The sequence below is a fragment of the Thalia democratica genome, chromosome 3 (genome assembly GCF_965202585.1).
Source record: "Thalia democratica chromosome 3, ktThaDemo2.hap1.1, whole genome shotgun sequence".
Classification (NCBI taxonomy): domain Eukaryota; kingdom Metazoa; phylum Chordata; class Thaliacea; order Salpida; family Salpidae; genus Thalia; species Thalia democratica.
The window spans coordinates 62,227,253-62,234,692 of record NC_139167.1 but is presented as its reverse complement, the minus strand read 5'-3'; positions in this window follow the sequence as shown (position 1 = coordinate 62,234,692).

Below are 7,440 nucleotides of genomic sequence, written 5' to 3'. Positions count from 1 at the left end.
TTATGATCAGTAAACAAAATAAAATAAACACGGTTGCGTAAAACTGTTGTTTCATAAATCTAGTAACAGTTGCTTCGTTCAAAAGTTATTAACTTATTACACTTTTTGTTAAAGTTTATAAATGTATTTTTTATATAGTGTACACTGTACAGCATAATGGTATTTTACGAGGAAAAAAAACTTGTACTAAGATTTTGACAGTTTTAATTCAGAAGAAGACAAAATTTCTAAACTTTTCTTAAACATTGCTAAACTTTAGCTTATAGTTTTAATTTTATTGTCCGAATACACTTAAATCGTAAAAACCTTCTTAACATTGTTAATAAATAGGTGAAATAATAAGCACTCAAGATACAGAAAAAATAGTATATGTAAATAAGCTTTGCGTTTCAAACCTAGCGTTTTGTTTCAGTTTTTGATTTAGCTGTTTAAACCATTTATAAAATAAACTTGTAATGTTTGGAATTAAATACATTAATGCTATTCATATGATAGTTTATAGGTAGTTACTATTATACTTGTATCAGATTTTTATAATTTTCACCACCTTCTAAGAAAAATACCAAACAGCGTCACTGTTTGAAGCTTTATCATTTTCAAGGTCATTTAAAACTTAATAAGAACTTTTCAAAAACGCTCAATTTATACTGATGCTATCAAATACATACTGTTAAAGAAAGATTTTTGAATAATAAATAAAAGTTTGTTTTTTTAACAAGCAAAGAGATGCTTGAGTAAATTTGTGGCCTCTTGCTGATTGAACTCTTAGAATTATGTGAGGAATTATGCTTCTTTTAACCAGCTAATCTTAAAATTAATAAAAAACTACTCAAGCTTGACAGTTTCATAGCTAAGAGTAGCTTTTTTAGTTTTCAGTGTTCAATTCTCATAGCAAACATAGCATTCTGACAACCCTGCTAAGTGTCTAAATATTTTTAATAAAAAAAATTTTGGACCTTGATGTATCTTATTAGTACTTTTGTGTCTTACCAATATAGTTTTTCAGAATTAAATTGAAGTCAATCATTATTAAAAACCATCATAATCATATTTCTAGTTAAGAATGGTGACTTTTACTAAATACTTTTGAGATCAGCATTTTAGTAGTGCAGTTCTTGTTTTAATTCTGTAAAGTTTTTCATAGATAATGATGACAACTTTTATTATCATTATATTTTTAATTGTGCAATGTTGGGCTCAGGAACCAAAAACTGAGCCACTTAAACAGGACACACAATAAAAAAAAAGATTTTTTTTTTTAATTTCCAACAGTATAAGAATGAGAAAAAAAATGTTTTGATGTTTAATGTTTTGAGAATTATCCCTGTAATATGACCTTGCTATACTAGATAGTTTTGGTATTTTTAGGTTATATCATTTTTATACCGCATAGTATACTTGTAGAAATTTGAATGTGAGCTTTAGTTTAATAAAATTAAAAGTTCTATTTTAAAACAGTTTTAATGATGTACTTACCTTGTTGGTGTTTTCAGAGATCTAAATTATTGATAGAAATAACAAAATTTATGTAGAAAAAAAATTGTTTTATGCAACTTAAGCCCAGTACTATTTGACCAGCTTGTTTTTTGTTTTTAGAGGTGATAAGTCTTTCAATTAAGTATTAATAGAAGTTAATTGCGAAACTATGTTTTAATGAAATATAATTACTAGTAAAAAACCTACACATTTAAACTTAAAAAAATACAGAAAAATGAACTGTCGTAAAATATTTTAGTTTCATTAAAAAAACTACACATTTTTGAGAAAAAAGTTATTTCTTATCTTTGTTATCAGAGTATGCCATAATATTAATGTCAGGTGTTTGGCAGGCTATCGGAAATTTTCCAGTTTGTTGACTAGAAATGAAACTAATCACTTTTCATTGTGCCGATACTGTAATGAGAGAATAGAATCATAGAATAAAGTGGGTGTATACAAGTTTTCATTAAAATAAGATATTTTCTACAGATAATAGTTATTAATAGGTAAAATATTTAATATTAAATCCGACTGTTATAAAACTATATAATATTTGTGATTATTAAGTGTAAAATAAGTAAAGTAAGCTAAATTACACAACAAAACAACAAATCATAATATAAACAAACAACTCACGTTAATGGGAAAGATAACTGATTAAAATTTTATTGTTGCTAACTAATGAAAAATATATTCATTAAAACCAATAATTACGTCACGATGTAAATGAGGTTGTTTAAACTATTTAATTTGTATTGCAAAGAACATTAATTTAGTTTTTATGTAATCTATTTTGAACAAAAATAAAACATTAACCATTAGTTAGTGAATCAATAAAATTTAATAAAACTTAACGACGGTGAAGGCAATATAAGTCACAGAAACTCGATGTAACATGTTATTATATATTAAATGTTTGTAATGATTAAATCAATGTTATATAGAATTAGGAAGCATATTTAGATCAAATGTAAAAATCAAAAATGAAAAATTTAAACTTTAAAATTGTTATTGGGCTTACAATGTACTGACCGATAATTAATTTACAGCGACATACATAAAATCACAATCATCTAAATTAAATATATATTGTATTTTATAATTAATAAAATAATTAATTGGTAAAGTAGGAGTCGGCTGTTTAATTTAAATATCCCACACAGATATTTTAAATATTTAATAATAAGTAAACTGTGTTATATATGAAAGTTAAAATGTAAAACAACAAGGTAGTCATATGCTAAGTATAAACCTGCAGTAAAAAACCTACTAGCTCTCTTGGGCGTAGTAGGTAAAAATGCACGGTTTATCTGTGATTTGAATACAGGCTTCCAATTAAACTTAAACCTTAACATATAAAGGTGTGAAGAATTATAGTCGGAGGGTAAAATGAATGTATGAAATTTTGGAGAATAGAAAGTGACTTGTGTGAAATAGATATAAATAATAAATGAATAAAACTATATGTTACTTAGGATATATAATATTACCATTCCTATACAATAATTCTTTTTAAAAATTTAATGTTCTTTGCTATACAAATTAAATAGTTTAAATAATCTCATTTACATTGTGACGTAATTATTAGTTTTAATGAATGTATTTTTCATTAGTTAACAACAATAGAATTTTAATCAGTTATCTTTCCCATTAACGTGAGCTGTTTGTTTATATTATGATTTGTTGTTTTGTTGTGTAATTTAGCTTACTTTACTTATTTTACACTTAATAATCACAAATATTATATAGTATTATAACAGTCGGATTTAATATTAAGTATTTTACCTACTAATAACTATTATCTGTAGAAAATATCTTATTTTAATGAAAACATGTATACACCCACTTTATTCTATGCTTTTATTCTCTCATTACAGTAATTATTTTTTACAGAACCCAGTTGAAGTGTGTTGATTCGTTGACACACAGAAACATATGTTGGTAGAATAAAGGAAGATTACTGTATAATTTGTTTTTATTTATATTCCAGTGAAGTTACTTAATAGGATCTTTTGTTAGCAAACAATTAAACCTATATTTTGAACAGTTATTTAGTATATACAACTATCTCTACGATGGGCAAAAATATACCAAATGTTGGCGCTACTGATGTTTGTGAAGCTAAAAAAGTTTGTAAAAATTCAACTGATACTCAAAATGACAGTTCAGTTCAAACCTTTGCAAAACTGTGTATCGGAAAAGCATCAGACAATGTTGACAGAAAATTTTTGAACAACTTCAATGACTACGTTCAATCAAGTTAGTTTTTGTGTCAATTACTTTATTAATCCTGTCCCGGATATGACGTTAAAAGGTGTGCGTGGTGTGCAACTCGATATCCGTAAGGTTTATTCGTGCATCAGGTCTTACGACCAAATATTTTGAGCGATTTTTTGTTGTCGTTTAATAAACAATCAACGATTTTTTATTTACTGTTTTTTATTTACCTGTTATTTCTTTATCCTTCTCCATTTCTATCTAACAGGTAAAAATTTAATGATGAAAATTATAACTTAAAGTTTATACAGTTTAAAAGTTTGTAAACTAAATGACATTTTTTTATAAAGTCAATTAGTTCAAGTTATCAAAGTTTAATCACCATTTGATCATCAAACCACAAGCCTTCGGTAAACTGAGACCCGAGTGTTCTTATTGAAACTAGCCAGTCAGCCACAAGCAAAAAACTTACAGTCGTCAAGATAAAAATTGTTTATAAGGTTTCAGCATGAAGCAACCGTTTGCTGGTAACAACCAATGAAGTCAGAATAGTCTTTGGCCAAGTTTTATACATTGTCGGGTATACAACTACCGAATGCATTATATAATGTAATAAACTATTATAGATTTCCGGCTGCAAGTTTTTAGGTTACCTGACTAACAAGTTTAAATAAGAACAAAACGAAGGCCTCAACCTACCAAAGGCTTGTGGTCTGATAAGCTAACTTTTACTATCAAACCTTGTTAATTTTAGCTTGTCTCAGGGCTTTAACTCTTTTGACTTTAGCAGATCCTTTATTAAATCCATTAGCAAAACAAATCTTTAAAATTTATTAAATTTCAGGTAAACCTAAACAAGAAGGCAACAAGTTAACTCAAATTTTACTAATGAACAAAATTTTTCTGAACATTAAAGCTGAACGAATGGTAGTCAATCATGTCAAGGAAAACATTAAGTACAAAGCTATTGATAAACATCAATTTATTACTACTTTCTATCAGTTATCTAGTTTTTATAACTTATTAGATATTAAAAATGAGACTTTAGATTACATTTACCGTTGGTTTACAGTTATAGCTAAAACTGAAAACTTTCAACAGCTAGATTTTAACAGTGTAATGAAAATACTGTCAAGTTCTGAACTAAACATTTCTTCAGAGTATGAAGTTTTTGATGCATCAAACTTTTGGCTGAGCTATGAAAGTTTTAATAGATGTGAGTTTGCAAAAAAGTTGTTTTTAAAAACTCGGTTTTCATTATTGTCTGATCATGTGACTAAAAGTCTTTTAGAAAAAGACAAAGATTCAAGTAATGTTTCTTTTTTTCATAAAAACAAGGAGTGTCTTGTGTTTGTAGAAGAAGTACTTAAAAACAAGGAAGAATTTTACAGAAACAAGTCAAGAGTTTATCGCACGAACAGATATTGTAACAGCAGCAAGTTTAATATAATACTATGTGGTGGGTATAATCATAGAGCTTTAAAACTAAACATGAACATATATGATTTTGAAGCAGATAATTTCCAACAAGTTAAATTGAGTACTCAAAGTAAAGAATGGAGGATTGACGGTGCTGTTAGCATCAGAAATGACCTTTACTTTCTTTTTGAAAAGCGATATGATAAAAGTTATGCATTTGGGAAACATTCAGTTGCTACAAAATCCTGGACAGAGTTACAATTTTATTATGATGTAGAAATAGTGAATTACTGTATGTGCTCTTTTGTAGATAGTATATATTTTATAGGAGGATGTTTTCACAACAAATTTCGTAATAATGATGAGGGTAATTATGAAATTGCAAAATCTTGCGTAGTTTTTGACACAACTACTGAAAAATGGAAAGAAATTGCTATAATGAACGATTGTAGAATTCGTTCTGCGTGCACAGTTTTTGAAGGAAGAGTAGTTGTGTCGGGTGGAAATAATGATAATGGAGATCTTCGCACAGTTGAGGCTTATGACCATGTAGCTGATAAATGGTCATACATGCCAAGTATGAATAATCAAAGTTGTTCTCACGCCATGATAGCTATTAGCAACAAATTGTTTGCTCTTGGATGTGGTGGAATAAACTTGTGTGAAGTTTATGATTCAATTGGTAAAAACTTTGTGGTTTTCAAAGGTCCTTCTGAGTTTTATAATTTATACCGTGACCATGTTATTCCAATTGGTGGGAAAATTATGGTTTTCAGATATTATTCAACAAAAGTGGCAATTTACAATGTAGATCAAAAGGATTGGTCTGAAGACTTTTTTGAAGCTAAAGAGCATAATAGTGGTTTTTTTTGTTTTAGAATACCAACCTTAAAACTTTAATGCTTGGTTTTTTTATGAAATGTTTTAAGTTGGTGTTACAAAGCGTATAAGTTAACTTTAGTTATTGAAACTGCCTAGCTTGAACTTTTGATCTCATGTACTTTTTTATACTTAAAAGATAAGTTTGAACAATTTCAATTTAATTAACTTTGGAAATTTTAGAAATTTTGAAAAAAAAAATATTAAAGCTTTTACTAAATGTTGTAAACTTGTTTATAGTTTTTTTAAGTTCAAACTTTTTTAGATTGCATTTAATAAAATAATATAAATTTGTTTCTTTTAGTTACTCATATAAATGACTTAGATATATCTTAGTTAACAACTAGATCAAGGTTTTCAAAAATGATCCATTACAGAAGTTTAGGGGGTCATGAGGTCATAATTTGAGATGATGAATAGCAAAATAAAAGTACTCAGGCGTTTTTAAAAAAAGTTTTATTAGAAACTTTGTCGGAGACCCATAGATTTTTTTAATTAATAAAGGGGACCTTTCGAATAAAAATTAAAAACCCTGAATTAGACATGTCTCGAAGTAGCATTTAATAGATAAGCATAAACAGTCTTCGTATATTAGAAAGCTATGTATGTCTGTTTAAACTTAATAGTTCACGTTTAGTATTAATTAAAAGATTTGACATGACCGACTTAAAAGTTTTAATTATCATATTTCATTACTTTACTTATTTAGTTTGAAACTAGTTTATTAAATTTGTTGAACAACTTTTTGTAACTCAAATTTTACATTTCAAGGTATGATAAAAATAACAATTACTTCTTTAAAATGATTTTAACAGAACAATTATGTTAACTAAGATATTAAATGCAACTGAATGTTATTAAAGATATAATAAATTGTTAATAAACAAATTATTTTATTGGATTTTAGTGCTAGTGTACTATCCATGTTGAATATTTAAAATTTATCTGAAATATTTGAAAAAATAGCATCTAACTCAACATTTCATAGTCGCTCTTTTTACTACAGAATCTCAATATTTTCCAATTACCCTTTTAAAATTTTTATTATTATTCCTTAATAACCAAAAAGTATTTAGTTTAATTCATTTTCATCATCATGAAGGTCAAATATTGTATAGTATTATTATTATTATGCTGGTAAATTAGATAAAAACTAAAACTCTATAAATGCCAAAAATTCTGAAAAACCGCTTGTTTAGCTGCATTACTAGATAATAAACTTAATAAAATGTAATGACAATTAGTTCCGACAAATAAAATCGCTAAAGGAGGGCCAATACTGACCTTTTTGGGAGTCTGATCTAGCTTGCCCAAAACCTTCTAAAGTGTCCATTGAAAAAAAAAAGTTAGTAAAAACATAAAGGCATGATAGAAACCGTTTAAAAAAAAACTGAGTTAAAGTACTTTACATTTTATTTATTAAAAACAATTTCATTTATTTAATAT